The following is an 11,012-nucleotide window of genomic DNA, read 5'->3' on the forward strand; positions in this document are numbered from 1 at the left end:
TACACCTCACTGACAAGTTTTACTGCACCCTAAAGTCAGACATGTTAACTCCTGAGTAAATATTATACTGCAGATGAGAAATCTAATAGTATTACTACTGTAGGAATACGTATATACTGTATTTACAAAATCCTACCATCCTAATAATGGTGTACTCTTAGTGAGTCAGAAAAGTTATAACAAACTTGTACACAAATAGATCTTACATTTCATGTATTTATTTTATTAAATTATTGTGTCTCACTCTTCAGTACTACAAAATCATAATAATCCAGAGAACAATATTAAATGGTTAATAACATGGAAAATGTGCATACACTGTATGACCAGTCTTGAATGGAAGTGTATATATATAATATCATTTTTATTAACAACATCTTGTTTTTTTTTCATATTGTTTGTTATAACATATATACTGTATTTACCAATGCTAGTACTGTGCAAACATTTCACCAAAATCGTTTGAACAAAAGGACGCTCAATGTCATAGAGATATGTCTCTTTACTATTTCCATCTTCATCTCCAGACTTTATACCGGCCCTCTGTATGTGATCCTGGATGGAGTCAACAGCAGGAGTGAGACAGGAAACATGAGACAGACAGGTAAAGGATGTGTTAGTAAGGCCTCTGACTGTAATCAAACTGGAGACTTTGCAAGACATTTGCAAAGTGTAATATGTTGCATGAATACACTTAAAGGTGGGGTAGGTAAGTTTGAGAAACCGGCTCAAGATACACTTGTTGTTATATTCTATGGAATGCTCTTAACATCCAGATAGCAATGAATATCTGAAGTGCTTTGACAAAAAATCCATAAAAAAACATCATCTGTAGAAGCCGTGGTTCTGTAAAAAGCCCGACCAATCATCTGAGCCGGCCCGGCTAAAGTAACTGGATGGCCTACCTGCATGTCATCCTTCCATCTGTGCACAAACTTATCTCGTGCCCTCATTGGTCATGTGCACGTTCGTGTGTGTTGGAGGAGGGGCTCTGTGAGGAAGTGGCAGATATTTTCCGGCTGTGTATTTTCAAATTCTAGCGCACTCGAGCTGGTTTCTCTGAAATTACCTACCCCACCTTTAAGTGTGCATATTACAATAAAGCCTTTAAACCATAGAGCTCATTTATGGAACTAAAATCTCTCATCAATGCAGCATCATTGTTATAAATTAATTATTTATAAAGGATTTATTAAAGAGATATCTCTGCTGGTAAATATTCATCCAAGTGAGTATCACTTTCTGCGCAGGTACCCTATTCATATACAGTATGTGCATAAATGAATCTCTCATCTGTCATATTGATCATCTACATTGTATTTCCACTATAAATCTCCTGCAATATTAAATGTGTCTTATGTACTGTGCAGGAGAACAACACTGACAATCCTAACTTTCTCTGGAACAATCCTTCCTACATTCCTTCAGCATTCTAATAAGCTTATTTTAATCTGCAACTGGGTCAATTTAGACACAGATTGACTTCATTTCCATCCCGGTTTGTTGTGCTCCGTGTTTGTCTTCAGGGATGAATCCATCAGATCCGGTTGACTGGTGTTTCTCATTGGAAAGGTGGAATAATGGGATGTTCATTTCTTGTGTGTGTCAGTGGATGTTTTTGCTGCAGGCACGCCCCATGCTGAAAGCTGTGGCGCAATAAAAACATGGCGGGATGCATTCCCTCCTGACCTATCTCCGAGGGTGTGGGCCTAATAAAAGAGATATAAGTAGCCCGTCATCAAACCCATGTGGAGATGACTGCAGTGGCTGTTGTTATTTTTATTTTATCTGCAGCCGTGAAATGAAAGCTTCTGTTTGATTGTCCTGAGGGTGAGACAAGAGATTCCTCATTCGCTGGAAATTAAAGTCCAAGCATGTGCGCTCTGCTGGGTGCAGTAGATTGTGATTCTGCTGGATGTGGTTTTATTGCTTCTATCTTTTCATTATCTCGGCAAGGTGCTCTTAAATGTGTGCACTCTCGGTTTTGTCATTTTTTGAGGCAGTAAGATCATCCACAACATGCTGCTTATAATTCACAACTCCATGCTGTATATTTATTTTATTTATTCATTTTGTTTGTAGCCTTTATTTAACCAGGTGAAAGCCCCTTGAGATCAAAAGATCTCTTTTTCAAGGGTGACCTGCACTTCATGATTCATGTATTTAACAGGGACAGTGCACATTAATTAACATTGCTGTAAATGTGCCAGAGTTAGCCAAGAGGCTATTTTTCATCTGTAGTCCCTGGACAGATTTTAAAAGTCAACCTTAAACACATTTCATTTTAAACAAGTAAATACAATCAATTTAAAACAGGCAACATACATTACTGGAATACTTAAAAACAGTGGCGAGCCGTCAGGGCCCTCTAGGCCAGGCATGGGCAAACTAAGGCCCGTTGAGCTTTTGAATCCGGCCTGCCGAATATTGGTACAAAATTGTCCAAATTATAGTAAAGACCGCATTCATTTAGCCTTTTTCCTGCAATACCCGGCATTTCAGTTGATCCCACTAGATGGCGCACTCTAGTCACAATTGACCTTTGCTGGAGTCTGTTGGGTTCAGAATTCCAGAAAAGACAGACAACTTATTGTAAAGAGAACAAAAGATATATATTACTTGGCCAAGGACTCATCACGTCTTTGGAAATCACAGGCAGCAAAGCTGTAATCTGTAACCACCAAATCCGTCAAGAGCCTCGAACCTCGTGCGACAATACATTTTATTACACAGGGCGTTGCCCGTACATTTTTGATTGGTCAAGACTAGCTGAAGAGATACCATGGTTTAGACTTGGTTCTCTTTGGTTGGTGCGCAGACTCAGATCGAGTCTCTTGGCAACATGATCCTCCAATCAGCATTCGGCCGGCCTGTGGAAGTCCCTCCCTACTCTGGCACCATCATACGTAATGTGTTTTGAGGAAGCTTCTACAGAAAAGTGGAATCTTGGTTATACTGATTCCCAGCTATGCGTGGGCGCGGAGCTAACCCAGGCGGCCAAGGCCATAGCCTCAATAACTCATTGTTTCTACAGTGATTGCATCTGGCTTCTGCTACTTTCTATTGCAAGCTAAAACTTTCTTCTGACTATTCCCCTCGTTGGTATCTTACGGAGCCCCCTAGCGGACATGGAGAAGAAAAAAAAAATATTTGAAAAAAAATAAATAATGTTTTGCGAGATCTCGCAAAGCTTTTCATTTAGGTCAATGTACTTCCGGGTTAGTTCAGCGACACAGAAACCACAACAATGGAGCAGTTAATCGATTTTTACTTTGAGCTTGGCCTAAAATATAAAGACATAACTTCAGTGCTTGGCAATAGGCACAGGTTTATCATAAGTGAAAGACACCTCAAGAGGATACTCAGAGCGAGGGGACATTCACGTCAACATGCATACTCTGAGCTTGCGGTCCTGGTGGATTTCATTCGCAACCAGTTACAGTACTCTGGGCAGCTTCATGGGTACCGCTGGATGTACGCAAAATGCAGAGTGCATGGACTGCGTGTGAGGAAGGAGGATGTGCGCTTGGTACTGAAGGAGCTGGATCCCAGAGGAGTGGCATTAAGGCAAGCAGGACGACTCAGACGAAGGCGTTACTTCTCCAAAGGGCCAAACTTCATCTGGCACCTGGATTCCTATGATAAACTGAAGCCATATGGCATTTGTATAAATGGATGTATCGATGGGTATTCAAGAACAATTATCTGGCTTAATGCCTACACAACAAGTAGTGACCCAAAGTTGATTGGGGGATATTACATGGAAGCAGTGCAGCGTTTAGGGGGCTGCCCTAGACTGGTGAGGGGCGATCTTGGAACATACAATGGCTATGTTCGAGGCATTCAGCGTTTCCTCGTACCTACTCGCCCAGATGGCAACCATGAAAGCTACTTGGAGGGAGCCAGCACGGCCAATCAACGAATCGAATATTGGTGGGGTTTTCTTCGCAGAGAGTGCGCGGAGTTTTGGTTGTGCTTCTTTGGAGACCTCAGAGACAACGGGCATTTTGATGGTGGATTTCTGGACAAAAGCCTCCTTCAATGTTGTTGCATGGGACTCATCCAGGTGAGTTAATACATTGTGTGTATGCGCTGTGCGTGTGAGTTCAGATGGAGAGAGGAGAGAAAAAGTAAGAGACAGAAAGAGAGGAGAGTGTGAAGGACACAGACAGAGGGCGGGGTGTTACGGATGCTGTTTGTCTGCCCATTAATCTGCCTGTGAGTGTTTTCAGCTGTGTGTGTGTTCATGTAAATGAGCTGTGTGGTTGCGCCAACATCATTGACTGCCCATCTCCTGGTCCGCCTCTGAAGATGGGGATTGGATTGACGGAGTCCAATCGCAGCGCACAGCCGGCGCACACCTGCTGGGGAGGAGTATAAAGGCTGAGCACGGACAACACTCTGGAGGCTCTGTATTGGGTGACAGATGCCTCAACCCTCTCATTGTGACCAAGCCTTCCTCCTGTGCTTCTGTAGACTGACTAGCAGTGTGTATTCTGTGCTTCTGTAGACTGACTAGCAGTGTGTATTCTGTGCTTCTGTAGACTGACTAGCAGTGTGTATTCTGTGCTTCTGTAGACTGACTAGCAGTGTATTCTGTGGGGTTCTGTGCGAGCACACTGGTTAGCAGTGTGTCGTGGTATTCTGTGTTTAGTGTAGGGTGTGTGTGTGTTGCGTAGATCCAGGTTGCTTAGCTCCTGTAGAACCGCACTTAGGATAGTTACCTTGTGAAACAGCTTAGACCCAGGTGATTAGCACCTGTAGATCAGCATTCCTGTGAGTGGATATTGCGTAGATCCAGGTGATTAGCACCTGTAGACCCGCACCAGCTGTGTGTGTTTCCACAGTCCCGTTTTGTTTATTGTTTGTTTCCACTTTAGAAGTGAGATTTTCTTTTCTTTGTATAGCGGGGCAACTCTCTTTTGGAGACCCTTTTTGTGAACTAGTGACAGCTTGACCCGTTGTTGGGCCAAGCTGTTTGTGTGCAACGTTTGGCTCAGTTTACCGTTACAAATAAAACCACCGGTAACCAATACCAATTACAAACTGGTCGTGTCGTTTCCCTTTCTTACCCCTAGCAAAGAGGGAACGTAACACGGGGTTTGTGGTTATGTGTGAATATCATAATGTTGTTCTCTATTTAAGTTGATGCGTATGTACAGTTCTTACTAAATGTATTAATACATTATTTTTGACAGGATGAGTTGGATGACACTGCACAGGTTTGGAATGCGCACACCATCAGGCCGTCGAGAAACATCAACGTCCCCAGCGGACGGCCAAATGTGATGTATGCTGTGCCTGACCTTTACCGGACAAGAGACTACCTTTCCCCTGTTGAAGACGAACACGTTCAACTGTGTAAAAATGAATGTGTCTTTCGGCTGGCCATACCATGTGATCCAGATGTGTACGAACTATGCCACATCTTTATGGGCGAGTCCCATCTGACTCCACCAACAGACCCATATCAGGCTGTGAACTTGTATATGCACCTAAGAGAGGCCATCAGTGCATCTCTCTAAATCAGTACAACATTCACTCACCTGCAGTGCGCCTCCCCCACTTACAGGATGGACACTCCCCTGCTGTGCACCTCCTTGTCCCAACTGCATTTTGTACACAATTAAATGTCCATATTTCCTTTTACAAACATATACACCGTGACATTGGAACTCACCATCACCGCACTGCTTGTTTCTTTCTGGGACTATATAGCTCTTATGCCTGTAGTTTCTTTCACAAAGTAGTAATGCTACTCACTGCATTTGCTTGATGAACTTAGGTCATGTGTGTGCATAGTTCATATAATTAATTTGACTAATTATTTAGAATGTCAGTAAAGTCTAAGCTGTTGAATATTTTAGATTCTGTAGACACCAGTCTTGTTAAGATGTTATCAACTGTAAGATGACTCAAATACTGCCTCGTCAACATCACTCCCCCCTTTTATATACATGTGATGGCATGACCCTGTCCTCACTGTGCAGCTCCTTCAGTGACCGGCTCTCGGTCAGACTATATAACCAGCACCGCCCCACACACAATCACACAGACTCTAACACCCCCTGTTGTTAAATACCAACCAACTATGTGCATATATATATATATATATATATATGCCGTTAATAACTGTGCAATACATACCTGGCTGCTAAATCCTCTACATTTTGTAAATTGTCTAACTTTTTTTAAATGATAATTTGTTTATCTTTAATACTTTTGTATGCATGCTTCTTAGGTAACATTAAGCTGTCTTTGGCTCTTTTCTGCTGTAACAATGTAAATGTCCCCTCTGTTGAACTAATAAAGGTATTCTGATTCTGATGTGTTTTCGAACTGTGAAACAAAAATAGTCTGTGTGAAAATGTATAGGACTTTACTAATGCTAGAACATCAAGTTACATGTAATTTACAGAAAATACAGTGATGCCTGTGTTGCCAAGCACTTTAATGTCAGAAAGGGGTAGAACATAACAGCACAAGCTGATCTTTTAACAGTGTGGAAATATTAATGTTGTATTGTTATCTCGTGTGAAATCCTGGCCTGCAACCCTGATTACATTTAAAATGTGCCTAATCAGTTTGGTTTGTCAATTTATTAAGACCAATTGAGAAATAAAACATTGCACATTATGTATAAGTCACTTCATATGCACACGATTTCTGTTTCTTAAAAAAATAGCATTGAGTTATAATTCGGTACCATGTTAAGTTGGCAGTAAATGAAAGTGATATGTTGGTAATATCATGTATATATCACGGCCAATTGTGCATATTAGGGCTTGTAATTAGAGGCTAGTCTTTTCAGGCCACATTTCACACTTTCAACATCAGCTTTTTGCAAACAGGATCTAACATAACTATTTTCCACATTACATTTCAAACATTGTTTTTCCGGGAGTTATCAAAAAGGACTGACTCTTTAACTCCATAACATCAACAATTCGACCAGTGACGGACAACAACGTTTAGCTTTCTTAGTTGCAAAAAAAACTACAATATTAATCTCTGCCTCTAAACTGGGTTAGGATCAAACTGACAAAAATGAAAACTGCAGTCATTCTCAAAGCGTATACAAAAAAGGTAATATCCTTGTTAAAGCAGAAAATAGAATTGCAGACTGCTCATTACACGGTTCAGTGCATCAGTTGTTTCAATGACAAAACAAACAACAAAAATATCAAATCAAAATAATATTCCAAACTGTTACTATTAGGCCTGATAACGACTGCTCTCAAGTTCAAAGGATATCCATTTCAAAGTAGTTGCTGGACAGGATATTGTCAAATTCCGTGCGAAATTCAGGGAAAGAGCTGTAGGTACACGGTATTTCAAGGGTAGCTCCACAGGTATGAGCAACAGGCCTTCTGCTGAGCCCAGTTTCAGCATTAAAGCACACCCCAATTCTGTCAACACATATGACAGAAGAACCAGTGCAGAAACGCAGGATTTGTTCAGCTTTTTTCACATATCGTTGGAGATGGTTGAAAGTTGTCTGTTCTCTCTGAGACAGCACCACGTTGGTTGTTTCAAACAGTTGGGACACTCTTCTGCGTGTGGCTTTCTTCTTCTCATACAGAGACAACACACTGTCCTTGTCTGGCAGTTGCAACTGTACAAGTGACATGGGTGTCAAGAAGCAATCGACGATATACTTTGGCTCTTGGAGAATGGCTTTATGAGCCATTGTTTCTATGGCAGGCTCCATGTTGTTCTTTGCAGGTAGGAAATGGGAGCCCATCCTTGTGAAAAGGTCGAGCAAGTCCTCTTCATCACTCTCCTCCATTGTGCCCTGGAGAGCCTTCTCCACAGCTGATCTCTCAACAGGAGAGAGGTAGTTGAGAAACGATGTCATCAGGATGTCTACATCAACGGAGTCGACTCCATGAATGCAGGCTACAATGAAAGCCTTTGATAGCCTCACTGGCATGACACCATGGTCCAGTAATCCTTTCACTCAGATCTGTCCAACTGCTTGCCATTCAGCCTCACAGAAATCTGGCCTCAGCCTTGGAACTTGCTCTGCTTCCCCTTCACACGTTTCAAGAAATTGCTCCCAGAATGCAGTCTAAACCTCCCTTGATACTCCATTATCATTGTCACGCCCTGGCTCAAGGATGGACAAAGGAAGGAGACCACACATGATTCATCCAATTGAAGAGCATTTATTTAAAGAAACTAAATTAACTATGAAGTCAGTTAATCAGTTATGTGTGTAGTGTGTGGGTGTGTGAACATGCATCAGTATATAGCGAAAGAACAAACAAACAAACCAACCAACCAACCAACCAACCAACCAACCACCCAACGTCCAGTAGAGCCAAGCTACCCAAGAGGAGAGAAAGACTGACTGCTCAGGCACCCATACTTGTAGCTGAGCAGTCAACCCAAATCAGGTGTCAGCAATCTCTCCTGATTTGGGGAGTGGCTAACCAGGGACCTGAGTCTAAGGCCTAGGGGCCGTCACAATCATCAATAGCTTTTTCATTTACAAAGTCCATCTTTAGAGTCAAATGTATTATGCTACTGTCCATAAATACAGCCAAAAGATCTTCAACAACCTTTGTCCTGTGAATTGATGCACGTCGCGTGCTCTCTGGATTTCCTGAGCCGTGAGCTGAGGTTGATGGGGATAGTTGGCTGCTCAAATTTAAAAGCAATCCTGTAGTAGAAGAACGAAACATACAAACACACACAAAAAGATTGGTCAATGAATGAAGCAGAGGCCAAAATGTCCTAATTGTTTAAATGTTGAGTATGAATCAAGGTCCATATAATATTGGATTCTATGTTTTTCCCATAATGCAACTTTTTATAAGACCTTCTTTCCAACTCCACCACACCTCCAGTTTATAACACAGACTTTCGATTTGGTGTGTTCAATTCAAAGCCGAGGTAACACTGACAACTTCAGCATGACATCATCAAAGTTACTTATTTTATACCTGACGAGCTCCTCCAGAGCTCTCAGGACAGTATACAAATGTTTTACAGGCCACAGTTATGTGAAATCTTACAAGACTGGTAGTTTAAAGGATGTGTTCAGGGTTTCTTGCAGTGATGCATCTTACCTGTGATGTTTGCACTGTATCCTCATGTATGGACACATGTGCTGAAGGCAGGCCAAAATCAGAGGACAAGGGGAGTTGTAAATCCTGCATTGGTACTCCATTCATCTCCGCACTCTGAAGGATGAATTAATTATGTTATTAATTGACAGCAGACACTTTGAAGTCTTAGACGTTATTGCAGACCGTAATTTACAGAAGTATTTCCCTAATAGTCTTCAACATCATCTTCTATTTAAAACCAGAAATACTCTGTAAAAATTACACTTGGAAAAAAGAAATGGAAAAAGACAAACTTTCAATTTCAGAGACAGAGTATAATAAAGTCACAAATCAGTGTTTATAAAAACTACTGCACAATCACAGGTCAAAAGGACTCTACTGCAGCTTGCTAAATAACACCATTTATTTTAATACAAGTTGTGCATGACTTTGCTATACCACTATACACAACAAATGGTAGTTTGATATAGAAATTATTGTAAAAAAGGAGAATTGTGAAGTTGTGCATGCCACCATATGGCTTATGATTGCAAAATTAAAATCTTTGTGGAATTCCACAGGTTTTCATCAGGTCTTGTTTGGTTTGTTGAAATGTGAAAGGTTCTAAAGCAGCATAAACTGTTAAATGTTAACCAATTTGCTGTGGAAAAATGAAGCTCTAAATATACATGGGGTGAGCTAATATTTCATTAAGTACAGTAAGCGTTTCACAGCACTGTAGGTTATTTCATTCGTGTGTCCAAAGAATAATCGGGGAACAAAAGGACAAAAGGACATGGTACATTTTTTTCAAAGTAGGAATACATATTTGAGTTTTTTTATTAATTGAATCGAATTTACTGACTATTGAAATCTAACAAAAACTACAGTATGTAATTGATTGAATTGAAGTAGCAATACATTTATCAATCTTTTCTGTGTTTACTAGTTTGGTTTTAATACATATATTTGCATACATTACCTGAGTGACATCCTCATGTGTGACGTCATTCCATTTTATCACAACTATCTCATCACCACCTGCTCCCCAAAGATCCTCTTCCGGATCCCATAAAAGTGTATCTGCCTCGTCTGTTGGGGTTGAATGGGAGCGAAGTGATTGTCTTGGACCTTCTGCTGTCACAGTGTCAGAGGTTGATCTTTGTTTTTTGGATCTTGGTTGTATCTGGAAATGCAACAAAAAACAACTTTTGTTGTCTGCAGTAATTTGTAATAATGGCAGAGAGAAAAACATGTTTCACAATTAATATCAAATGGTGTGCAAAAAAATACATATGACTACACATTAGCCTATTAAGCATAAAGGTACTGTACAATAACTTTTAGATATTCTTCAATCTTCCCTCAGAGTCTCTAAGATAAGTGATGTGTTTCAAAGCATTACAAATAAAAGTATGAAATTGCAAAAAAATATGCAACACAAAGAAATGAATGTGTCTGACCACACATGTCAATAACAAAGTCCTGGACAAATTGAAACATACAGAGGTGAAGGGATGTTGGTAATTTCAATCTTCCTGGTAGTCTTTTCTGCTGCATTATTTCTTTGTCTTGACATCCCTTCACCTTCTTTTTGAAACACACCTAATGCACCACACAATGCTGCTTTTGTTTTTGATTTACTTTTCCGTGCTCCTATTTTATCTCTTACTGTCTGTAGAAGAGTCTCTTTATCTGTGCTACACTTTGTTTGTTGACAGAAGGAGAGGACAGCTACTCGGTCACCATATGAAGTGATATACTTTGTCATTTGTTCATCATTCATGATGGTTAGCACTGCCTTGTCAACCTGCAAAAATAAAATAGCTAATACATTACCAAAGACCATTCTTATTTGTACCACAAATAATGCATTTTTTGCTAGGTAGCAAGCTAGTTACTACACAGTACTAACATCACCCTACCTAACACTTAACTTGTAAACAAACGGAGCTTATC

The sequence above is a fragment of the Pseudochaenichthys georgianus genome, chromosome 16 (assembly GCF_902827115.2).
Source record: "Pseudochaenichthys georgianus chromosome 16, fPseGeo1.2, whole genome shotgun sequence".
Lineage (NCBI taxonomy): Eukaryota > Metazoa > Chordata > Actinopteri > Perciformes > Channichthyidae > Pseudochaenichthys > Pseudochaenichthys georgianus.